Source organism: Tursiops truncatus, chromosome 18 (assembly GCF_011762595.2).
Source record: "Tursiops truncatus isolate mTurTru1 chromosome 18, mTurTru1.mat.Y, whole genome shotgun sequence".
Classification (NCBI taxonomy): Eukaryota; Metazoa; Chordata; class Mammalia; order Artiodactyla; family Delphinidae; genus Tursiops; species Tursiops truncatus.
In genome coordinates, this window is record NC_047051.1 from 6834493 (window position 1) to 6860555 (window position 26063).

At 47.6% G+C, this 26063-nt stretch overlaps 1 long non-coding RNA gene across 1 annotated transcript in view; it reads left to right on the forward strand.

Moving 5' to 3' along the window:
• The window catches only part of LOC109550252 (uncharacterized), a 272632-nt gene that overhangs the window by 197500 nt on the left and 49069 nt on the right, over window positions 1-26063 (forward strand). The window contains exon 4 of the long non-coding RNA XR_012327548.1: window positions 4427-4538. This is a non-coding gene — a long non-coding RNA (uncharacterized lncRNA). The remainder of the gene's footprint in view (window positions 1-4426; window positions 4539-26063) is intronic.

Genomic DNA, 26063 nt, shown 5'->3' on the forward strand with positions numbered 1-26063 from the left:
TCGTGGCTGGCGGCTGGCGATGCTGCCGTGAGCTCCATGTCCATGCCGTCGCCTCTGAGCACATTAGAGCCTTTAGTCAGTGTGCTCACCATGCAGCTGAGACTTGGACAGGTTTGCCAGCTGTCTCCTCAGATGGAATGCAAACAAACAGAGTGGAGAGAGCCTGGCCTGCTCCTGAGGCTCTTGGCTATTCCAGTGGGGGGTTGGGCGGGGGTGGTGAGGTGGAGGCTGCCCTCCACCCAGCAGGGCTCCCTGATGCCTCTCTCAGGGAGGAAGAGGCTTGAAGCTGCTTTACTTCCCCAGGCCACTCCTCCATGCCTGCAATTCCTGCTACAGGAGAGGGAAAAAGACTTTCACTTCACAACTGAAAATAAGACTTCAATTCCCATACTCCTTTGATGAAAAAACAGTGACACTGGGCTTCCCTGGTGGCGCAGCGGTTGAGAGTCCGCCTGCCGATGCAGGGCACTCGGGTTCGTGCCCCGGTCCGGGAAGATCCCACATGCCGCGGAGCGGCTCGGCCCGTGAGCCATGGCCGCTGAGCCTGTGCGAACGGAGCCTGTGCTCCACAACGGGAGAGGCCACAGCAGTCAGAGGCCCGCATACCGCAAAAAAAAAAAAAAAAAAAAAAAAAAAGACACTCAAACCCATCTAAATTGGAAGTTGCTGATTTTAAATCCTTTACTCAGATTGATAAGAAAAAAGGATTATGTAAGAGCTGGACATAAACTCTGGCTCTTTCATAATTTTGCCCAGGGCTTAGCCTTCTTGCATTAAAAAAATCTATTCACCACACTGACAGGGGTAGATTTTCCCCTCTCCTCTCTGGATTGTCTGTTGTCTTCCTTAGCTATGCCATGCGGCTTTCTCAATCCCACCGCCAAGTTGTCTGTGAGCCCAGCTTTCCAATGGGCACTCCTTAGTACTGACCAAATAGTGATGAACTTTAAGGCGTCCCCTAATCTGTGAGCCAGTGGAGATCTAGCGGTCAAGTCCAACGCCCTGCTTTTACAGACAAGGAAGTTAGGGCTGCTCCTGTAAGTGAGAGGTTGGCAGGGCTGAGACCACAGTCGGTTTTGCTCGGGGATTTAGTCCAGGTTTCACAACTCCTTCTCTGGTTCTCTCAGGGGCCACCAACAAAACTGCACGTCCATATTCTGCTCTGTCTCAGGCTTCTGGGTTCTGACTCAGGAATAGCCAAAAGGTTTCCTTTCCAGCGTTCTGTGTAATGGAAACCCTGCTTGACGAATTACGATCCACCTCTCTGGGATTCCTGAGTCTCTGACATTAATTAAACATAGAGAGCATTTTCCTTCCATAAAGTAGGAGAACTGAGCCTTATAGATGAGTCACACGTTGATATTCGGTAAAGGTGAAATTCTCTCACTGTCAGAGAATTAAAGAACCCGGAAGGGCAGGCTGAAATCTAGAACTAACTCCTGTCCTTGGGTCTGACTGTGGAGAGGGACCTTGGCACAAGGGTTTATTTACGCTCTAGTTCCCTGTACAGGGTGGGGTGGGGAGACGAGATGTGGGTTCTGTTTTAGAAAGTGTGCGTGGCATTGGCGGATGGGCTGGAGGAGGAGACTAGAGGAAAAGTGTACATATGCACACACACACACATGCATACACAGACACGCACGCATACACGCACACATACATGCATGCACGCACGCCTGCGGTTGCCATGGGCCTGGTGTTTGTTCCCACTGGCTGGCTCAGCAGAAAATTCGGCTGAGTTGCAAGACCATGTTTTGAAGGTGGGCGCTGGAAAGAGCAAATACATTTTTCAGGTTCAGGAAAACACCAGCCAGGGAGAGCCAAGGGAGGAGAGGAGAACAGATTTTTTTTTTCTAGTAATAACATTTAAAGTCAGAGCTCAAGTTCACCTGTTAACCTTGGTGATGTTGACTTACCCTGCTGGCTCTCAACGCCCAATGACCGAGGTGAACCCAACTCCAGCCCTGGAGGCACACCCTCAGCTGGCAGCTGTGACGTAACTCTTTGTTTTCAACACATGTTCTGAATACCCCAGGACTGACCAAGCAGGACTGGGTTGAGAGCAAAAATCTCCAACCTGACAGTCACTGTGATATCAGGAACGTTTAGAAAAGCCATAACTCAGGGCTGGTTCATAACTTCTTGGAATAAGTGTGCTTGCTTCAGATGATATGTAATCAGCAGACGGCAGCTACGGATGCGGGAATAATTCAGGGGTAACCAGGGATCCTTAGATCTGGAAGAAGGAAGAAGCAAAGTCAAGGTTTTCTTCAACGGTTTCACAATTTCCTTAGATTTTAATGCAGCTTAAATTCCCAAAGTGTAACCAAGGACATTGCCATAGGAAATAAATTAATTCGATATTGGCCAATTTAAACAGAATGAATTCACAAGCTGCAGAACCACAGATGGAATTAGATTTGATTATTCTGACTTAAGAAAACACATTTGGAGAGAAATATGGGTTTATTGTGAAATTAGAGTTGTATAAATCAGATAGGTATTGAAAGATTTAGGGAAAGATGGTACTTTTTAGAAACAGAGTCCTAGGATCCCCAGTCCATATTTTACAAGCACCAGCGTTGTTTCAATTTTGTCAGTGGGTTTAAAGAACTTATTTTTTAAATTCTTGAAACAACATTAGATCTTTTAAGTTTTTTTTTGTTTTTTTTTTGGTAAGATGCCATGGCGCCTTTGTAGAAAAGAGAGAAGGGGTGATTACAACATCAGGCCCAATCATCGTTGTTGAATTGGATTTGTGAACTTCCAACTCAGAACAGGTCTGGATTTGCTTTATCACTTCCGCTGGCTCCAAACAGTGGGGCCTCCTCCATGGGGGAGGAGGGTGGTCACAGAGATTAGAGATATTTGTTCCCTCAAGTCCCTTTGAGTTGGGCTACTCTTTAGAAAAGGTCGAATCTAGCGTAATCCCTGTAAAATAACCACCATTTCATTATTAAACTCATTTTCTTTTGGCCAGATGCCCCCCAAATGCTTTCAAATCACAAGTAGGTTGATGCAGGAGAATATGGGGAAGGAATCAGTGCCTAATATTTCTAAATTTTTATGGATTTTTCTCCTTCAAGAATTAAGAATATTGGAGTTGAATTGGAGTTGTGTTGAGAATTAGCTCATAGTGAAAAATGGTGAATATTCCCATAAGCCCTGGGTCACAGGTGCGGAAGCCCAGACCTGACCAGGAGAACCCAAATAAGGAGCCCAGCAAAGGGTGGACCCTGAATGCATGGGGCAGGGCAGGGCAGGGAAATGGGAATGAGGTGTTTGGGAAAACTGTCTAGATTTTATCCCTATATTTCTTCATGTATTCAATTCAGTCTATTAAAAAGGAGTTCTGCAAATGAATTTTTTTCATAAAGAAGCTGATTAGAGATAACCATTTTTTAAATTTTCGAAGCTATTTTTTTTAACCGGATATAACCAGAAAGCTTGTTAAACTGGGGATGCTGAGTTTGCCTGGGATGACAAGATTGGGAAACGTTAGATAAAGCACCACTTTGCACCCGCCAGAAGACTGATTTTTGTTCTCTAATAATAGTGTTCACATTCCTAAGACAGATGCACTCAGTCCAGCTGGCCGAGAGGAAGTGGGGAAGAGGAGGGCAAAGCCCAGATGCAAGGGAGCTCTCCGTCGGCACACTAGCTTTGTCTTAGCCTGATTTCCCTAGAAAGCAGAGCCTGATGCAAAAGCATGTGTGCTTCCACTCCACGGGGAAGTGTCATCCCGAGGAGAGAAGTGTCAAGGGTCAATTATCAGTTGTGGAGGAGGGTGTATCCTGGTGCGGCCATCTTCGGGAAAAACAGAGCTTGCGTCTTTAGCCATGGAACCATCCTACGCCCACGTGGGACACTCCGTACCCAAAACCTATTCTGGTTGGTGTTGCTTTCGGCCGTTTCTGCTGTCCCTAAGCTGCAAGAACTCTTACCACATCCTCGGCATCTTTTGCAAAGGAGCATCAATTATCAGTGATAATAGAATGCAAAGAAAGCCATTGATTTTGAGCTTCTAATGTATGATGTGGTTTGTTCTTCCTGAGAAGATAGATCCTGCTTGCGCTCAAGAATCCCCCTCACCCCAAAGCCTTGTCTCTCTTACTTCAGGACTGCGGCGCCAGCCACTTCCCTGAATTGGAGCATCTGATTGGCTACTCCGTGATATAAAATAGGCGGAATCTGGACTCACCGCTTTATGCAGAGTTCTGCCCCACTTCCTCTGGGATCCCACCCTGCCCCCCGAGTCAGCCAAGGCGTGGGTTTGGGTGGAAACATCTCTTCCAACTGTGAGGGACCATGGTGACACAAAGGTGGCCACAGTGCAGATTGAATGTCTGGGTTTCTTTTGAGCTGGATGTGTGAGTTTTTAAATTTTATTTATTTATTTATTCGTTTATTTATTTTTATTTTTTAGCTGCACTGTGTGGCATGTGGGATCTTAGTTCCCGGACCAGGGATTGAACCCGCACCCCATGTATTGGAAGCTTGGAGTCGTAACCAGTGGGCCTCCAGGAAAGTCTGGATGTGTGAGTTTTTTTTTAAATAACTTTTTTGGTTTTCTGATGGTTACATTTGCCTACATATTTAAGGTTTTGCTTATGAAGTGATTTGCTTTATTTATTTATTTATTTTTTATCGATTTATCTGTTTATTTTTGGCTGCATTGGGTCTCGTTGCTGCGCACGGGCTTTCTCTAGCTGCGGCAAGCGGGGGTTGGCTGCTCTTTGTTGCGGTGCGCGGGCTTCTCAATGCGGTGGCTTCTCTTGTTGCGGAGCACGGGCTCTAGGCGCGTGGGCTTCAGTAGCTGTGGCTCGCGGGCTCAGTAGTTGTGGCGCAGAGGCTTAGCTGCTCCGTGGGATGTGGGATCTTCCCAGACCAGAGATCGAACCTATGTCCCCTGCATTGGCAGGCGGATTCTTAACCACTGTGCCACCAGGGAAGTCCCTGGATGTGTGAGTTTTAAAGCCAAGTTTCCAATGTTTCCGGACACGGGGACGTGTGTGTGAGCAGAGGACTGTTCCTGTAGTGGGGAGAGAGGACAGCTCTGGGAGCTGCAGGCTCTGACAGCTCAGGAAGGGGTGCATCTGATGAGAACCTCAGGGAGCAGCCCTGGTCCTTTTCGGCCTCCTGACTCACTAGTAATACTTGGCCTGTTTCTTCCACCCCCAGGGAGCTGTGCTAGGGTGTGTTTTCAGAATGCACGGGGTTCCTCTGATAAAAGGAGTACCCTGAGTACAAAGTATTATTGTCACGTATTACACAATGCGGCTAAAAATAGGATGTGCCGATCGGCAGGAGGGCAGGATGTCTCTTCAGCGTTTGCCTGGGACAAACAAGTGGCCCAGTGGACTCAGCAGCCAGGAGCTGGTGTGCAACTGAGCGGCCTGAGGATAGGTGAGGAGACAGAGGGAGCGGGGGGCCCTCAGCTGGGGCTCCTGGTGGGGCACCCCCGGGTGACAGGGTGACATGCGAGCCTTGAGCCAACCAGGGAGTCTTGCCATGAAGGACACGTGCGCACAATTGCCACCAGCCTGGCCAGGGATGGGGCAGGGATCAAATACTGCAGATTACAGGGCACCCGAGGAGCTCAGCAGCAAAGCGCAGGGTGGCAAAGCAGGGCACTGAGGGCATCCCAGTTAGGAGGTGTCACTCAAGACCAGAGGGCCGGAGTCTCCTTCGGGTTTTTTTCACAAAGCCCCAGGGCAGGTCGTGGTATTCTGCCATGCCCACCGTGCCCTGGCTGTTCTTCACCGTGTAGGAGACAGAGCAGTGAGAGCAGAGCATCCCCATCCCAGACCCTGTGGTCCCCAAACCACTTGTACTGAGTGGGGACTGGTGTAGCCCCACCCCGCTGCTCCGGCCCCTCCCTCATCCCCCCCCTCAACCCCGCAGCTGACTGTATAGGTGTTTGGAGGTGTCGGCTCTGAAGTGTTAAAAATAAAACCGGGCTTTGCACACTGGGGCTTCTCATTATTGTGCTGACAAACGAGCCCCGCAGCAGTTTTCCACCTATCCGGCTAAGGAGCTCTCATTTGAGCGTTTCGGCTGGACCTGGGTGGGGTGGAGCAGATGCCTCCTGGGACCGCCTGTTTGGGGAGCTGATCACGTTTCCACTCTGGAAACCTTTCCAGCCTCCCTACCTAGGGAAGCCCCAGCGGGGGGTGACCGACGCACAGCAGAGCGGGGAGGACCTCCCGGCCGAGAGCTGTGCTTTGGGGTGGGCGGCGGGCGTGGAGAGAGGCTGGCAGGTGCCAGGGGAGAGCGCAAGCTGAGTTAAGGTCCAGGTGTGGAGGGAGGATTGGGACCTTCCTTCAGCAGCTTCTGACCCCTGTGAAATGTTCCCACTGGAAAGGGGGAAGCTCTGATGGGTGCTAAGCTCAAGGTGCCTCGCGTGCCGGCGTGGCTTTCTCCAGCACTGTCCCGGTGACATCAGAGGTGGTTCTGGGCCATGAAGCAAACTCTTCGGGGTTTGACCAGTTCTTTTTCGGCCAGGTTGAGTGGTCTGGCTTTCGTGAACCTCTAAAAAGGAAGGGAGGGGAACAGCTCAGTTTCTCAGTGGAATAAGATGACATTGGTGGCTGGTACCCAACTCCTCACCCCTAACTGCCTGGTCTGGCCTCCTGGGTAAAAGGATCAAGGAGTGACTAGAAGCTGTATCAGGGGCTGAATGGAGGAGGTGGGATCCCCCAAACCCAGCCGAGAGACTCCGTGGAACATCCCTGAAGTCCTGCCCCTCTCTCCTCACCTGCCCCCTCCCTGGAATGTCAGTGCCGTGAGGTTAAAGATGCTGGATTCAGGGCCTGGAACGAAACTGAAGCACAGAAGTGAAAGAATGAATGAGTCTGGTATTCTTCTCGTAGTTTCTTTCACTCTCACGGGCCCTCAGGGCCCCCCAGGTGTCTACTCCAGAATCTCTCCTGCTCACTGAGATTCTCTCCTCTTCTTAGCGTTTTTGCTACCCTTCTGTTCCACTTCTAATTAACTACTGGTCTCCAGCCACTACAGTTAGCCCTTCCCTATCATGCTCAATGCAAACCCACTAACAAGATCAAACTTTGCTCCAATAAAATATGGAAGTGTAGCTTTTCTTCTCTTTCCTCTGCCTTCCCTACCACTTAAAAACTCTTATCAGGGAAATTTCCAAACATACAAGAAACTAGAAAGACTAGGGCAGTGACCCCACCCTCCATCATATACTCAACATTCATCAACATTTTGCCAACCTCGTTTCACCTCCCCTCTGCCCTTTTCCGTTTGGGGGAATATTTAATCCTCTAACTTTCTGAGTGCAATTAGAGAGCCTCCCTTACCTTCATGCCACTATTAACGTTTCAGCCCCATCAGGACGGGGCCCATACTTGCTCCGTTATGTCTGCATCCCATGTCACTCAGTCCTACTTCTGTGTTGAGAGCTGTTTGAATTACACAGTGTTTACTGCAGGAAGTGCTGTGGTTTAGAATCCAGTTTGGCTCACTTTAGATGAGCTATAGGGTCTATATTTTTTCTCCTTTCCCATTTTCCTTCTTAAGCGGAATATTAGAGTTGCCCAATTCCCACCCCCATCCCATAGCACGTTGCCTTTTCTTCCTTTCTTATTCTCTAATCATATCCTGAAGCATTTCACCAGCACGCTTTATTATCTAACCACATGTCGCCAGCCCAGGAGACATTCTGAATATTGACAGCAATAATGAAATAGCCCAGGTCCAGACTGGCTCTTCTCTGTGAGATGCTCATGTACTAAGACAGACCTACTAGGCTCTGTCAGGAACGTTCTCTGTCTCCTTCATGGCTGGAGGGACAGAGGCAGATGGACGGACAGATGGGGATAAAGAACTCCCTGGCAGCATCTGGAAGGTCTGCCTACACACGGAATGGACAATTACTCCTTGGGTCAGAAATGTAAAACTTGTTACATATATATATACACATATATACATGCATACAGTATAAACATATATACATACTATATATATATTATATATCTTTCTTATTTCTCACACTGTGTACAAGCTCAGTCCTGAGATGCTTTTGTTGACCTTTTTTTTTTTCTTAGTCAGAGAAGAAGATTGATCCCCTCCTTGCCAGTGCCCAGCAGGTGTGTGTGTGGCATTATTTGGGGGTTCCACGTGTGCCCTTCCCTATAGCTAACCAGAGCCAGGGGCAGACAGGTGGGGCCCAGGGAGTTGGGTTCTTCGCTTTCTTAAGTCAGAACCGAATCATCCAAACCATCACCTCTCAACCCAGATGGTGGCTGGTGTTCCGTGAATTTCGATCAGCACAAAAAGCACATGAGCCAGTTGGGGTCCAGCGTCCGTTTTCCCTTTAATAACCCAGCCCAGCTCAGCTAGGGAATGTTCTCCAGTCTCATCCTGTCTGTGCCCAGACCTTCCCCACCCTCCCCAATCCCCCTAAATGTGAATAATTCCAGGAATGGGAGCCAGTTGTCAGGGCCAGCGGACACAAGGGTACCAAGGGGGCGGAGCTGGCCCTGCCCTCCCCTAGGTCCTCTCTTTAATGGCTCCACCTCCTTTAGTTTCCCCTCCTTCCTGCTGCTTGGAGGCTTGGGGAGATACCTCAGCCGGGCCCAGACCTCAGCCCCTTCCCACGCCTTTCCCTCCCCTGGGCTTCCTCACTTGCACTGCGTGTTTAGTGCCCCAGATCCTCAGGGCAACGTTCAGTCACAGGGCTGCTCGGACACAGCAGTCACTACAACGACACAAACCTACGTTCATTTGTCAACCCTGCCCAGGTACCCTGTCTTTCCTCGTCATAACAGCCGACATTTTTTTGAGTGCTCACTACCTGTCAGGTACTTTATCTGTATTAACTCACAATAACCCTAAGAGGTAGGACTACTGTTGTCCCCATTTTACAGATGAGGAAACTGAGGCACAGAGCAGTTCAGTCATTTGCCCAAAGTCACACAGCTAATAGTTATCAGGGTGGAGATTCAAATCTGAGATTCAAGTCTGACTCAACAACCCAAAGTTCTTTCAAAGTAAACCTGAAACTGTGTAGAATTACATGACATGGAAATAATTGAATAAGGTTCTGGCTCAGGTGGTGCATTCTGAGGTTCTCCTTTCCCCTTTTTCTTTTTCTGTTTCTATTTTTTTTATTATAGGCTTGTTCACGCAGTGACCATGTCGAGAGTAAATATGATGGTGGATCTGTAGATAACGTGGAAATGGAGGTGACAGTTTTGGTTAGGTTGCTTTGCTGTGACCTACTAACCTCAGGTAGGCAGGCACCCTTAGGTCTGGTTGAAGATCTTGCTTAAGTCCTGTAAAGGAAGACCAGAACTCCTGGAATCACCCAATGTGTAACTGTTATGGAAATACGATGTGCAAAATCTCCAAAAAGAGAGGATCCATCTTTAGGGATCTGAGGATCAACTAAAATCGTAAGAGAAGGTAATTAAGAGGGAGAAAGATCTGTGACTATGAGTTGGCCGGGAACCAAAAAAATGAAAATATCTGCAAACTCCCCACAATGGATGAGGCATTGTGAGTGGAAAAGGGCATCCTTCCTGCCTTTACAATAGCTCAGAGGATGTCCTAAGCAGGAGAAATTCATTAAAGACGGAACTGCCAAGGAGTATCTGGCACCGGGCGTTGTGCTTTGGGAGTTTTCAGGGAGCATCAGTTAAATCAGTGAGGGATGAACAGACGGATGAAGGTGGGGCTTTGAGGGAGGACTCAGGATGGTAGAACTAGGATGTCACCGGCGAGACCTCGCCCAAACCCACGTGGTCACTGCCTCCGCTGTCCTTCCAAGATGTTCTGGGCATAAACTGAGGGCAGGGACTGTGTCCATGCCCCTTGGTACCCTACCCTCTAGGTACAGTACCTGGCGCATAGCTGGTGCTCACTATACATTTGTTGGGAAAAATCAATGAATAAATGAATGAAGGTGGCCACTGAGTTCTCCGGCTAAGTCACTCAGGCGTATGAAGCTTGACGAGCCGCTTATTCCTCTCCCATCGAATTCCCCCAATTGTCTTGCCAACGTCTCCATCTTCCTTCATTGCGTTGCTCGGATCTCTCAGCGCGGACTTCCTGCACGGTGTCACCAGCTGCCTCAGCTCTAGGGGAGAAATAGCTTCAAAAGAGTGGTAACCCTTACTCATAAGCATTACACAATGTCTCAGCTGCCTCCCATGGGGCTTCTGGTCTCCATCTTGGTTCCGTCTAAGAAAACCTTTGGTAAGGGTGGGGGAAGTGGGATGGGTTGGATCATGGCGCTGAGCCATGGCGGTACTGGCAAGAAGATGGGCACATTTCTGGTTCTGCTACTACTTCCCTCTGGGCTCTGGGACAAGCTCCCTCAGCCCTCTCTGCCCCAGTCCCCTCAACCACAGAACAGGGGTGGCTGCACCTGGCCACCTGCCAGGGTTCCCATGAGCCAGACAGATGGAGAAGCTCTTTGAAAACTTGAACGTTCTCTTTAGAAATGCTCTCTAGCAAATGAAAATTTCCTAGGGATAATTCTTTTAGCTTTTCTTATAACTCCCTTCTTTTTAAGGCTTTTTTTTTTTTAATGGGAGGGGAAACAAAAAAAACAACTGTGTACTATCTCCCCTTCCACATTTTTCTAGTTATGATTTTTTTTTTAAAAAAGCAGCATTGGGGGCTTCCCTGGTGGCGCAGTGGTTGAGAGTCCAGCTGCCGATGCAGGGGACGCGGGTTCGTGCCCCGGTCTGGGAGGATCCTACATGCCGCGGAGCGGCTGGGCCCGTGAGCCATGGCCGCTGAGCCTGCGCGTCCGGAGCCTGTGCTCCGCAATGGGAGAAGCCACAACAGTGAGAGGCCCGTGTACTGCAAAAAAAAAAAAAAAAAAAAAAAAGCAGCATTGTTCTCTGAATTTCTCAGCAACTGAACTTTACACAGTAGGTGATTCTCAATTCACAGTTAAAATTCACATGCAAACCGATTTTCTGAACCTAATGGCTGTTCACACATTCAAAAAGGCTTCGTTTTTCTGTCTTCATGTCACTGTTCACTCTCCACGTCCTCTGTACTTGCTCATCAGTCTCTGAGCAAATCTCTGGGCAACTCCTCCCCACAAGGAGCTCCTCCAAATCAGTGTGAAACCCTTAATTTAATTAACACCATTACAGTTTCCCAACAAGGATAAATGAGATCAACCACATTTACACCAGGAAGGAAGGAAATTAATTTCACCCAAATGAAAAAAAAGAGAAGACCTTGCAAACCCGGCAAATTAACAGTTGTCTTAGTGGAGATCACGGAAGATCCTGAAACCAGAGGTCGGGAGGTCACGTATCCTGGGTGGGCTTCAAAATAACTGCAGAAATCCCAACAGCAACAGTTCAGAAAAGACCCACCGGGCAAGATATTCCTTAAGGAAGGGAAAAGGATGGGAGCGTGAAAAGAGGGAATTACATCATTATCAGAAATGATTAAGTTTGGCGCTGGTGATTCACATGTTAATAAGGCATCCCCAGAGCTTGTCTCTCAGCTGCTTCAGACTTTTAGTTAATGTGTTGTGCAAATCATGATCAAAAGAAGATACCCAGTATTTTCTGTTTTCTATCTTTTCTATTTTTAAAACCAGATTTTTAGGGGACAGAAGGGAAGGGATCCAGGACTTACAAGAGATTTAATGTAAAATATAAACTAAGGTGATTAAAACAAAATGGATCCTGTCTCGTAACGCTGAGGGGTACACTTGGACCGAAATGTGCCGATTCATGTGCAGGCTGGCTGGAGGCTAGCAGGTAAAAATCTGGGGGAAAGAGGCCTAGAACTCATCCCTGACCCCAAGCTGGGAAATAGGCCAACTGCATTGTGTTACTGTGGGGGAAATACCCCACCGTGATTCTAGAATTCAGTAAAAAGAAAATTGTATTCGAGGGAAGGAGAAACAGTCATCTTGTTATGCTTCCCCGCTAGACCTCAGGCAACCACATGCCATCTTGATTACTGTACTTTTCAAAAGATACAGAAAACCTTGACACGATCTGGAAAGAGTGACACAAGGGAAAACACAGAATGTGTGATGGAAAAGAGGTCCCAGAAGCGAAGGTTAAAGAATCAGGACTATTTAACCTAAAGAGGAAAGAGGCAGTGGTGAAATACCATTGTTTTCAAACATAGGACAGTTTTTTGGCAGGAGGAGGCTGATCATATGTTTCCTGAGTGTGTGGAGGCCAGGACAAAAAAAATGCAGATGAAAATCAGAAGAGTAAATAGATCCTCTGATGGCTTTCTGTTTTCCGCAGACCAAGGCAAAGCTCCGGGATCTCAGTGCACCTAGGGTCCTATCTCGTGTCACTGCTGCCCCTCACTGCAAACCCACGCCGAGCACAGCCTCCGCCCCTGCTTCGCATGTCTTCCATGCGTTTTCACTAGTAGCCAGCAACCGTGAATCTCCTCTGGGGGGTACCCACTCCTGTATCTGGCTCCGCCACAATACCGGGAGCTCTCAGCACAGCGCTGGATCAGAGTTCGAATCCCACAAAGTGTTGTTAAATCAGTGAAGAATTTAAGGAAGTAATCCTTAAGGCCACGAACAAAGACAAGGAGAGAGATGTCTAATAAGGAATTTTAAAGTGAAAGGCTGGCTGTTGTGTTCCAGAAATTCCTCTTCGTCTCCTGAACAGAGTCTTCAGTAAAATCTACAGTGCTCACTAATACCTTGTGAAGTGGATGTTTCTCTTTGGGGACGTATTTCAGTCCTGCTTCAAGGTTGATAGGGAGTGAAAACGCGTAGATATTCAGCATCCGGGTAACACTGGAAAACCCATCATGCCTTCTCTGAGAAAATCCTGCTGTTTGTATGTAGATTCTAATCCCTCCACAGGAACTTTCTTGATCTCCTGTTCTCGCTGATCCAAAAAAGGATTCAGCAGAAAATTAGGTTCTACTTAGTATAGCTCTTTTCCTGTAGTAGGTTTACAATAAATTCTTGAGATCTTATGGTAATTAAACAACGTGCCTATTCTGGGGTAGTAGCAACTCAATTACAGGGGGCCCCTCTGTATCTTCGGGTTCCACATCCATAGATTCAACCAACTGCAGATGGAAAATATTTTTTTTTTAATTCCAGAAAGTTCCAAAAAGCAAAACTTGAATTTGCTGTGCACTGGCCCCTACTTACAAAGCATTTACATTGCATTAGGTATTGTAAGTAATCCAGGGACGATTTAAAGTCTGTGGGAGGAGGCGCATAGGGAGGATGCTAATACTACAACTTTTTTTTTGTTGTTGTTTTGCGGTACGTGGGCCTCTCACTGCTGTGGCCTCTCCCGTTGCGGAGCACAGGCTCCGGACGCGCAGGCTCAGCGGCCATGGCTCACGGGCCCAGCTGCTCCGCGGCATGTGGGATCCTCCCGGACCAGGGCACGAACCCGCGTCCCCTGCATCGGCAGGCGGACTCTCAACCACTGCGCCACCAGGGAAGCCCTACACCTTTTTATATAAGGGTCTTCAGCATCTGTGGACTTTGGTATCCCCAGGGTCCTGGAACCAATCTCCTGAGGATACCAAGGGATAACTGTATTCTGTTACACTGACCATCCATGTGTTGGCCTACACACCTGTCTGGACTTTTTATTTAGAACATAGTGTCCTGGGAGCCACATAGCTTCCTGGGAGGGTGAGGATGGAGAGTCTCCAACAGCTATTCAGCATCTCCACTTGGACTTCATTCACAAAGACCTACAGAGTAGACAGTGCTAAGGTAGCCCCTCTGACACCATCGAACTCTTTCAGTAAACTCTATTTTCCTGAAACCACACTGCATTCTGTGAGGCTGGAAGGGATCACAGGTAATTTTACCTAGTTCATGCTTCTTTGTCTGGGAAGAACGGAGCTCAGCCTCGGTAAAGAGCTGGGCTGTTCTCTCTCTATAAAATCCCCACGTGCTCCTTTTACATCTTACCTTTTTATTTGTTTCCAAACCACATTCCTCTCTAAAGCCAGCCTTCGCTGTGTTTACTTAAAGATACATTAGAACGCCGTGGCTTCCCATGGTGTCTCTTACCCATTTGCCAAAATTATGCAAATTAAGAATAACCCCAATCTGGCTGGGGTTGCCTGGGATTAAGAAGTAATTGGATTGTAATATGCTAATCTGTATGCTAATATCTCTCCCAGAAGGTAAAGAGACCCCAAAATGCTAATGTGAGATCCTTTCCAGGAAAGAGGATTGTGAGCTGGGGGCAGGAGGAGGGAGGGGAGCCCAATGGGCCAGGGAAACTGTGTGAGGGTTTTTGTTTATTTGCTTCTTTTAAACATTTTTTTAATTTTTTAATTGAAGTATTGTTAATTTCCAATGTGATGTTAGTTTCAAGCGTACAGCAACGTGATTCAGTTATACATACATATATCTATGCTGAATGATTAGGTGCTTTGGAGAGGGGCCAGAGCAGGGCTGGGACCTCGCTTTGCAAAACTTAAGAAAGAAATAAGGGGGTGACCATGCAAAGTGCCTGGAACTGTGACCCTCTGTTTGGGAGCCGCCTCGGGTCCTGTTCCATCCACCCTCGTGCAATCCTTCCAACACGTGATTCCGCCAGCGGGAAGCTCTGAACTTCTGTTAAAAGCTACACATTGTTCTTTCCTGATCACCCATGTCTTTTTCTCAGACACCTCTGAAGCCCTTTCATGTCTGCTCAGAGACGTGAAGGGCTGCTTTAGCTCCTTTTCTCGCCCTCCCTCCACCCGGAAGTCATACGTCATTACTGTCAGTGGATGGACCCCACATACACCACAGAGGTCAAAGGCTCCAGCCAGTGAGTTTCAAACGCCATCAACAAACACCGCCGCCCATTAGGAAATAATGTCAACCTGGACCAAAGGAAGCCATCTTCAAGGCATGCTCTGCCGATGCCCCGGCTTCCGGTTCCCGAGTCCCTGGTCTCATTTGTTCTGAGGCAAAGTACGTTAAGGCTGGTGCTGTTTAGTTGCACTAATGTAATGAAAAGGTGGCAGAAATGTTGGAAAACCTCTGAAGTCCCGTTAACTGGATTGAGACTAGAACCCTGCTTTCTACTCTGGAAGCTGGATCTAAAGCCAGTAAAGTAAAATCACCCCAAAATGTAGATAATGTGCCGTGTGGTTACTGTGGGTGTCAATGATCAATGCTCAGTTTCCTTCCCAGGGGCAAGGTTTCCAGACGCCTTTCAACTAAGGGAATGGGCTGTTCCCTGGTTGTAGGAAAAGAGGGCGTTTGTTGATCACACATCTTTTTAATCAGTTATAGACACAGATGCTTCCCCAATTTTTTTCTGACATAAAATTACTCCTCTAGGGCTTCCCTGGTGGCGCAGTGGTTGGGAGTCCGCCTGCCGATGCAGGGGACACGGGTTCGTGCCCCGGTCCGGGAAGATCCCACAAGCCGCGGAGCAGCTGGGCCCGTGAGCCATGGCCGCTCGGCCTGCGCGTCCGGAGCCTGTGCTCCGCAACGGGAGAGGCCACAGCGGTGAGAGGCCCGCGTACCACAAAAAAAAAAAAAAAAATTACTCCTCTAAACAAAAGTGCTCAACATATAAATTCAGGAGACAGATTTCCTTACCCAGGAGCGTTTTCTTCCTACTTTCTGTATTGTTGGTTCAATGTGAATTACCCTGAAAAAGACCACCTCCAAAGCCCTGAAAGTTCTCCTTAAATCATTTCACCCTGACAGGTTCTCTTAGTTTCAGACAAACACAATACCCAGTGAGGTGCTATATGTGGGCAAAACGCTGCAGGCGTTAATCAAGGCTCGTGTTAGTGCGTGTTCTTCCTGTTCATACCAGGGCTCTGCATGACTCCATGCTTCTCTCCATCAGCAGCCAGCCAGCCGTCCTCAGGAAATCCATTGCCCTTCCCCGGCCCCAGCTTGCCTGTCTGTAAAAGGATGGCTGAGCTAAGTGTGTTCCCAGGTCCCCTCTGGTCTAAGCTCCCAGGTTGAAGACATGTACCCAGCAGGACTACTGAGAAGTAAGAGAAAGGCCTCCCCTTTCCCGCCTGACGACCCTGCTGGGCGCTCTTGGCTTCAGAATTTGATGTTTCTATCTCCTCTCTTTTCTGACTGGTAAAACCCTACTCTTGCTTCAAGGCCTAGTCAGTCCCAGGCAGCTGTTGAGGGAAAGCGACTTTCCTCGTTCTTACCAGTCCTTTCCCTGTCAGGAGGGGAGCTCAGAGGGGCGATGCACAGGCAGGAAGCGGAAACACCGAGACGGTGGTGTACCGAAATTCCGAAAGGCTCGAGGGACTGTTTGAGAGCTAAGGGCAGTCTGGAAGCTGGGAGTAAATGATGGGTGTTATTTTCAGCCTCTGGGTTAAATGTTCTCTGGTTGGTCGTTACCTTGAGCTCTGAAGTTATAGCCTTGGTCTCTCGATGATCTGTCTCTGCCCGACTGAACAGGTGCAGGCAAGGGGGTCTGGTGCTCTCTGAGGGCCCTTGACTTGGGACACCCCAAGTATTCCTGTGGATTTCTCCACGTGCTGACGTACCCGGGACTGGCCAGTGGCGTGTGTCCATCCCACCTGGCTCTGCAAGCCTCACGATGGGTGGTTTATGACCACAGGAAACAGGGGTATTTGGCAAGATGAACCTATTTCAGTGGATCCTAGGTCTAGAGAAAAAGGCTTTAACTATTAAAGAAAGGGAGATGCTGGGTTCCCCCCACCCACACCGTGGCTCTTTCCCCCTTTCCTTTAACCACTTTGGCCTGATGTCCTAAAGGGACCAGATGTGGGTTCCTGGGAGGGGTCTCTCTCTCTCTCTCTGCCTGTCTCTGTCTCTGTTTCTCTCTTTCTCTCTCTCTTACACCCCTCCACTCCTCTCCCCACACAATCCAGTCTCATGCATAATATTTTTTTCAGTTGCTCTTAAAAATGTACTCAGCTACTGAAAATAAACTCCTACAATTTGCTGCAAGTTTTCAGACTTCTTTAGCTCCCAAGCAGACACGAGAGCCTTCAGGAATCTGCCTGCGGCTGCCCTGCTTGTCCTTAGAGCCTCACATTCTCCATCCACCCCCCACCCCCCTGCAGAGGTGAACAGTCGGCGACGTGTGGAATATTTAGGTCTTTCCTTTCCTTTTTACTCAGTGCCGCCCCGCAGTGTGTCATCTCCTTGGGCTTAGTATCTCTCCAGAAAGTGGACAAGATCAAGGAGAAAGGGAGCGTGTAAAGCCAAGGCCTTCCTGCCCCAGCTCTTACAAAAATGCCTCAGTGCTGGAGGATTTTGAAAGTCATAACAGAAATATGATATTGTGGGCTCCTTTCTAGATTTCATTAACTTGTGTAAGAGTGTTTCACGGTAGTCCAGAAAAAGAGCATCTGTTCATACCTTCAATTTCCTAATGAATGGAGTGTCGTGAATAAAGAAAGTCCAGAGGAAATCTGTTGATAAAAAAACGCTTCTTCCCTTTATGTCTTGCACTGATGCTCGGTGCAGGGTCGAGGACATAGCAGTAGCTCACTAAATACATTCCGCTCTTTTGGGAATAGCTTCTCATCAAAAGTATATTTTATCTCATCACTTATACGTGGAATCTAAAATATGACACAAATGAACTTATCTACAAAACAGAAACTGACTCACAGACATAGAAAACAAACTTTTGTTTACCAAAGGGGAAAGGGTTTGTCCATCCCAAACGCACAAGATGTCAAGAATCCCCATTCCAGGATTTGGAATCGCCTGGACAGCTAAAGTAAAATGAAAACTCATTTCCTTTTTGATTTCTTCTGAGACCTAAACATATCCATTTTCTTGCTTTCTGAAGGTTTCCTCTCCTCTGTTTATTTAAGGGACTACCCTGTTGCCTTTTCAGTACGAGGTGAGGCACAGCCCTTGCAGATTTCTACAGACAAGCGGTCTCAGTGTGCAGACCACTGTGCTAGCTGTAGGCATCTAAGGGAAATGACTTGGGCAGCCCAGTATGAACCTGGCTGAGGGACCAAATTAGCACAACCGTTACTCCACCCGGTAATTACCAACCTTTCCTTGAATACTTTTTGGGTTCAGAGTCACTAACGGCTGGAGCAGACTCCAGGACTCCCTAAATATCAGTAATTCCAGCTCCCTCCATGGTGTGGGCCTGGGGAGAGGGGCGGAGGGCTGTTAGAAGTCACATGACCTTCGAAAAAGAAGTGCTTTGACAATCATGGATACAGGGTGGACAATAAAATCTGCCTCCCTCTTCTCTTTTGGAGCAAATATTTGCTAGTTTAGATAATTGCAAGCATTTTCCCAAGGCCTGGTTTGTGATAAACAGGACAGAAACACCCCTGGAAATGGCTCTCCCCATAACCCGTTCCCATTGCTGGTGCCCCAGGTTACCGTTAAGTTCAATGGGCTTCTCTCTACATCTGTTCTTTTGTGCCAACATATTGGAATGATAATATTCCCACTCTTGTGCTTGGAGAGTAGTTCTACCAGCTAGATTACAATAACAAGCATGGTCACCCAATCCCTTTCTTTAGAGGGAAAATTCCTCAAAGTCCTCTGGGAAATGCAGGGTTTTTCCATGATTGGAATGAATTCATGGTCATCTAAAGAAACAGGACACAAGACGTGTGAAGGGTTTATGTAAGCGACAACCTTGACTTGTCCTGGGAAGAAACTCATATAGCGCATTCGTTCTGCCGTCCAACAGACATGAACTGGGAGTTGACTTCTCCCACAGTCTGTGCTTGGTACTTGGTAGAATTAAAAAGTAGAGATGTCTCAGCCCAGGTGCGACCACTGAGGCTGGAGACCTCACATTCCAGGTGGCAGGTAGGGGGAGAGGAGAGGGGCTGGGGTTAGAGGAAGAGGCCAGAAACGAGCTTGGGATGCATTTGAAGAAAACAGTTCCCTTATGTCGATATAGCTGGTATTGTGACCACACATTTAGGTCCAGAAATAGAGGCACATTAGCATAACAGGGGAGACCTGGTTTACCTGCAGTTCCTTTAAAAAAAATACCTCGAGTCTTCCTTTGGCCAAGAGCTTAATGGGATACAGTAGAGTGATGTGGTACCTTTGAAAAGCTAATATAATTGTAGGCTCTATTCAATAGAAATACAGTGTCCAGATCATAAGTAATAGCAACAATGTATGTTGGTCAGATAACAATTGAAAAGCACGTTCCATTCAAGGTGCTGCAATTTAAGATGAATCATAAGGTGCAATAATGTAACTAGAGAAGAAAGGTATAGATGCTGGGCTCTGGAAATGCCAGGCATAAACTTGGGGGGGAGGCTCTGAGTGTTTAGCTTGGAAGGGAGAAAACCAAGAAATAATAACTGTCTCCAAATATTGGAGGAGTTGTGGTAAGGGAGAAGGAATGGATGGGTTTTATTTTCGTGAAAGACAGAATTAGAGCAAAGAGTGAATAAGTGTCAAGGGAAGGGCTGAGGAAGTAAATAAGGAAGGAAGTGGCCTGGAGGAGACTTTAACTCAGTATAGGAAATCAACTTTCTATAAAAAGCTTTCTCCCAAACTAAAGTGCTGGGTGTGGGAAATGACACTCTGCAGAGATAGAGAGCCCTTTGCTGCCCACGAGAGCATAAGCAAATGGACATTTGTCAGTACTTTGAGGAGAGAGTTCCAGGGTCTGGCAAGATGTTTGCTGTCTAAGGTCTTATTCATCTCCAAGATGCCAGGTTTCCATGATGGGCCAGACCTGAAGTGGTCCTGCTAAGAGCCACCGGAAGCCTAACCACGTGGAGCCCAAGTCCATACGTATATCGATCAAAGTACTTTTAAGCAGACGGACTACTCTGGACTCTTTAGTGAAAGCCCCAGCCTTTTTCTCAGGGCTGGTTCTAGAGCAGCGACCTTTCCCTAAAGTAACAACGAGGTCACGAGTAAGACTGGCAAGGTCTTCACAAGATGCCTGCTCCTTCTGAGACAAATATGAATGAGAAGTGTTGCTAGGTTACCGGTGACAGCTCCCATCTACGATTCTAGGTGCAGTTGGGGAGAAATGATGCCGAGATATGCAAAAGACAAAGAGCGAACAATCAAAGAGAAAAAGGAAATATGGACTCCATCCAAAGAGAGTGTTTCCTCCAGGTGCCGTCTATGAGAACAGGCTGTCGTTCTTGTGCTAGTCCAGAGCAAAGATTTAGGAAACAGAGACACACACAGAATGGTAATTCAAACTGGTTTATCAGATTTTTTAATAATAAAACGATTCATTTCAGTACAAAATTTAATACGTGGGAGTATAACATTTTCAACAAAATGATTCATTTGCTTGCTATACCAAGAGCTCTTTGAGGATTGGGACAATCTTCTATGTATCTTGGTACCCCTGGAGTTCAGCACAGTGTGTGGCACAGAGTAAAAGTTGCTATAAGTGTTTAGTGTACTCTACAGAAATGTGTTTTTTGGGTGGTCGATAGGTTGAAGTATCTGAACAAGACCACAATGATTTCTGCTTTCCCTGGTCTTCTGTTGCTCTAGCAAAACCTTCCTCTGCTCTCGGTGGAAAATTAGGCTCTGAAGCACTTGGTTCCAGCACCTTCCATGGCAACCTCAGTTTACTTGTTCACTAATGCACTCATCAAATGTTTATTGAACCCCTACCTTGTGTGAGGCACCGTGCTGGGGCTGAGGTACAGATAAACAAGCCCACGAAGACCCCTGCTTCCAGAAACTCCCCTCCCATGTCTGCGGCTGGGAGAGGCATGGCACTGGGAGTGAGTTCCTAGTGTCAGTTCAACAGAAGAAAAGTTTCTTTTTCAAATGACCAGTTGAGATACATCGATGTAGTAAATGGAAACAACATTTTAAAAAAAATTTTATTGGAGAAGAGTTGATTTACATGTTAGTTTCAGGTGTAGAGCAAGTGAATCGGTTATACATATGCATATATCCACTCTTTTTTTAGACTCTTTTCCCATATAGGCCATTACAGAGTATTGAATAGAGTTCCCTGTGCTATACAGTAGGTCCTTATTAGTTATCTATTTTATATATAGTAGTGTGTATATGTCAATCCCAGTCTCCCAATTTATCCTTCACCCTGCTTACCCCCCGGGTAACCATAAGTTTGTTTTCTACATCCATGACTCTACTTCTGTTTTGTAAATAAGTTCATTTGTACCCTTTTTTTAGATTCCACATATAAGCGATACCATATGATATTTGTCTTTCTCTGTCTGACTTACATCACTCAGTCTGACAATCTCTAGGTCCATCCATGTTGCTGCAGATGGCATTATTTTGTTCTTTTTTTTATGGCTGAGTAATATTCCATTGTATATATGTGCCACATCTTCTTTATCCATTCATCTGTCGATGGACACTTAGGTTGCTTCCACATCCTAGCTACTGTAAATAGAGCTGCAATGAACATTGTGGTACACGGCTCTTTTTGAATTATGGTTTTCTCAGGGTATATGCCCAGTAGTGGGATTGCTGGGTCGTATGGTAGTTCTAGTTTTAGTTTTTTGAGGAACCTCCATACTGTTCTCCATAGTGGCTGTATCAATTTACATTCCCACCAACAGTGCAAGAGGGTACCCTTTTCTCCACACCCTCTCCAGCATTTATTGTTTGTAGATATTTTGATGATGCCCTTTCTGACTGGGAAACAACTTTTAAAAGAACTTTGTCCAAGAATCTCTGTGATTTGTTTTCCCTTTGATCCAAAAATATGTTAACAAGTACAGCTGACCCTTGAACAATGTTGGGGGGTGGTAACCCGTGTATAATTTACGGTTGGCCCTCCGTATCCACAGCTCCTCCTGCATCCGAAGATTCAACCAACCATGGACCATGTAATGCTGTAGTATTTACTATTGAAAACAACCCACATATAAGGGGATCCTTGCAGTGCAAACTGTGTTGTTCAAGGGTCAGCTGTATAAACATAAAAAACACCCTGCCCAGGAAGGCTGAGTAATCCTGACAGGATTCAATCCAAGCTTTAACCATGTTTTATGTCAAAAAGTAAAAATGATTACAATCAAATACGATTCACGATGGACTTGACCAAATACACTGCTATGAAGAGAAATTGTTCGAACTCTCAGACATTCAGAAGCAGAAGCATTCTCTCTGGACCTGCCACCTGGAGGCTCATCAGTGGTTTCAAACAGATCAGCAAATAAGGAGAGATTTGAAAAGATCACTGCAGCCACACTGTCACAAATCTGAATGTAAATTGGGTCATCTTTTTTTTTAAAAAAATAAATTTATTTATTTATTTATTTTTGGCTGTGTTGGGTCTTCGTTGCTGCGTGGTGGCTTTCTCTAGTTGCGGCGAGCAGGGGCTACTCTTTGTTGCACTGCATGGGCTTCTCATTGTGGTGCCTTTTCTTTGTTGCAGAACACAGGCTCTAGGCACGCGAGCTTCAGTAGTTGTGGCACAAGGGCTCAGTAGTTGTGGCGCACGGGCTTAGTTGCTCCGCGGCATGTGGAATCTTCCCGGACCAGGGCTCGAACCCGTGTCCCCTGCATTGGCAGGCGGATTCTTAACCACTGCGCCACCAGGGAAGTCCTGGGTCGTCTTCTTAAAGGGTTCGATTCTTTGCTCATATCCTCGGACAAGAATGGCAAAAAGATGATTAGAGGAACAGAAAAGGAAGAGTTGAGAAGAGAAAGCATGAAGAAGAGAAAATCCAGCAGAACTTGAAGGTCAATTAAAATAAGAAAAGCCTGGAAGAAAGGGCACCTTGGATAAGAAAGGAGCGGAGGAAGTGAGAAATAAAGAAAAAGAGGAGTTAAAATTTTTCAGAATCACTAGACTCTGGCTCGAACTTGATGGAAAACAGGCATTTCTTTGCTGTTGATCTGCGGGGGTCCCTGCTGTCGGGCTGCGGTGGCCCCTGATTTTGGAGGCCAGTGATGGATTGAATGTCACCAGTAGGATGCTGCCCAGCACACAGCAGGCATCGACGCTGGGGTAGCCTGAGTGCAAAGGAGACCTAAATACAGAAGCAGATGGCCGAGATGCACTCAGTGTCTTTAACGTATTCAGTCCCTCTGAGATGCATCCCTGGGAAACATTTTGTTTCCTCTTTCTGGATGGGTAAAGCAAGGCATTATAATGTGACCTAATTATTCCCCCCCCCCCCCCACACACACAGAGTGTATTTTTATATAAAGGCAGCATGAAGAATGAACTGGGCAAGGTTTAGCCCAAGTGCTGCTGAGGCAGGAGGGCTCTTCAGAAACCCATACCCCCTCCCTCTATATAGGGGCTGGAGGAGTCCACAGAGAGGAGAGGCATCAGAGCCTCCCGCCTGCCTTACATAAATATTGAAAAGACTGATATGATCATGTTGGCAAACGGTTCTGTGCTCCTGAGAGCGAGAGAGTTACGAGGCTGTGATTTTATTATGCATAACACGGCATGTGCTTACTGCTGGTGAGCTCAGATGCAAACTGCCTGTGGGTTGTAATTTCACTCTGCTCCTTCCCGCTCCTTCTGTGTTAGGGACCAGCAGCTTAGGTTCCTATATTGGAAAAATCAGTTTCTTCATCACCAACAACTCTAATACATCAGAGGAGAATGATGGAGGAGAGAAAGTTCGATAACAGCGGTTCTGTTGCCCCAGTGAGATTTGCCCAAATGGGACGGTTCAGCCCGTTGAGCGGGAAATCAGACCGACAACGGACCTGGTCTCCACTGAGTCGGGATTCTCTCTAAGCAAGACACCACTGAGCAAAAAAATCAATAGCAGGAAAAACGAGATCAAACCATGCTCGGGTTTCAACACCATGGGGAAATAACTGGGAGAAGGAAACTTTATTAAGACTGCTCCTCCAACCCTACCCGTTCCTTTGAGGCATCTCTGCTTTAAACATTCCAGTCCATTCTGGGGAGTGGAGGACATTGTAGGGCAGATTGATCCTGCACTGAATAGCCATTTAGTTACGTATTAGATGTGTAACAAGAGACGGATTTTCTTGGCGAAGTGCGTCAAAGGGTAACCCCTCCAACTCACACCCTCCAGACAGGTCCAAGACTGACTGGGCTGCTTCTGAGACTGAGAAGAAACTAGACTATTATCCACAGTGGAACAGGGACCCACCAGAAGAAAGGAAGGGCAGTCACAAGTGACTTGGAGACATGATGCAAGATGGGCATTGTTTTCTATGTATTGTACTTAAATCAACCACAAACCAATGACTGCAACTACTCGGTGCTATGCAAGGAAAAAAAAAGGTTTTCTGGTCTTTCTCCTCTGTCTCACTCTTAATACGCCTCGGACAGCTGTGAGCCCCTCCCTTGTGCTCTAACACTTCACTGCAAAGCTCTAAATGGGAACAGAGATGCACCGTATTCAAGGCGACGCAATTCAGCAAGTCCTTATTTTTACTTATTTAAAATGAGTGGCGGGCTTCCCTGGTGGCGCAGTGGTTGAGAGTCCGCCTGCCGATGCAGGGGACGCGGGTTCGTGCCCCGGTCCGGGAGGATCCCACATGCCGCGGAGCGGCTGGGCCTGTGAGCCATGGCCGCTGAGACTGCGAGTCCGGAGCCTGTGCTCTGCAACGGGAGAGGCCACGACAGTGAGAGGCCCGCGTGCCGCGAAAAAAAATAAAAATAAAAATAAAAATAAATAAAAATAAAATAAAATGAGTGGCTGTTATAAGCCCAATGCTTTCCTGAGCACTGTGGGGTTAGAAAAGAAAAATACTCTGCCCCCGTACTGTACTGGAACTTACAGACTCGCCGACACGCATGAAGGTATTAGACACTATATCACAAAGTAATAGTAACCCAGTGCTGAAAGGCATGCGCTGTTTCTCCAATCTTGAAAGATGGCCCTGAGACTGACAGGCCTCCCTTGGTGCCCTCCCCCAACCCTTATCACAGTCCCATGAATCCCACTGGGCCCAGTGCCCACCCAGTCGAAGGGATGGTCTCACCTCTGTTCTTAACACCTGGACTTGAGGTAGGGAGTGTGTACACAGCCTGCATTTCAGTGGAGCCCGAAGGAGAGTCAAAGAAACTCACTTGGTAGCAGCGAAAGCCCCAAATCGGTTAAAACGCTACCATTTATTTTACGTAAAAAAAAAGTCATTTTTTACCTAAAGAGGCAAAAGCCCTTACATCTTCGTGCCTGTTCTACCAGCTGTCCAGGTCCTCACCTGTCAAGAAACTGCAATAGCACTCAGCACCCACCTCCAGCAAGGCTGCACGATGGGGGCCTGTGAGGAAGACTGAGACGAACTGACCATCAGACACTCACACAGGACTGGGTAAAACAAGCGCCAAGAACCACCGGGCAGTTAGTCAGGAAGGGATGCAATACCCTGCCTCCCGCTCACTACTCAGACCCTTTTATTGGTGCTCTGCTGAGTACTCCCCGACCTCTAGGAACCTGACCCGCCACCTGCCAGGTCCTGGAACCTGCTCCAGGTTACAGAGCAGGGCCATTCAGTCCTATAAAAACAAGGCCTCCAAGCCCACATAGGCACAAAGATCGAGTCACGAAAACACGGCACTGAGAAGGTGAGAAGGACACAGTGCCGACAAAGATCTGGCAGCTCTTAGTGGACCACACGCAGCAGGGGAGTCAGCTCAGCCTGCACCACGATTTTAAGAGGAGTTAATGAGCTCCAGGTGAGCTGCCTCTAAGGGCTGCTGTGGCCCGGAGGAAGATTCTGTTATGCATCCCCAGACTCTGCCCTTCTCACCTCACAAATGCATGTCCCTGGTGGCAAGGGACGGGTGATGGGAAGTGATGGACAGACTGGACGAGGCAGCATCTCTGATAATTGAAAGTGGCAAGAGGGACCCGACGGCTCTCAGCTAAAGCACGCAGTTGGATCACGGGTTCCCCTGGGGCTTCTTCTCAAGTCGCCCCCTGAGCTCTGCCCCCAGCTCTTGCCCTAACTGCGGTCCGGGAGGATAAAAGCTCCTCCCTTCAATGCCCGCCCCCTTCCCCTCCCCCAGTCTGCAGGCCCCACCCAGCAGCCATCGCGAGTGGTAAGGAATCACTGAGGCCCTGCCCAGGGACCTCTGGTAGGGCTTTCTAGCAAACAGGCCACTTCGGATGAAAGCAGCCCAAACAGCTGAGCGGTTAGAAGTGACAGCAGTCACCAACGATGTGTGGGCCCTGTAGGAAACGGCAGGTCGGTAAAT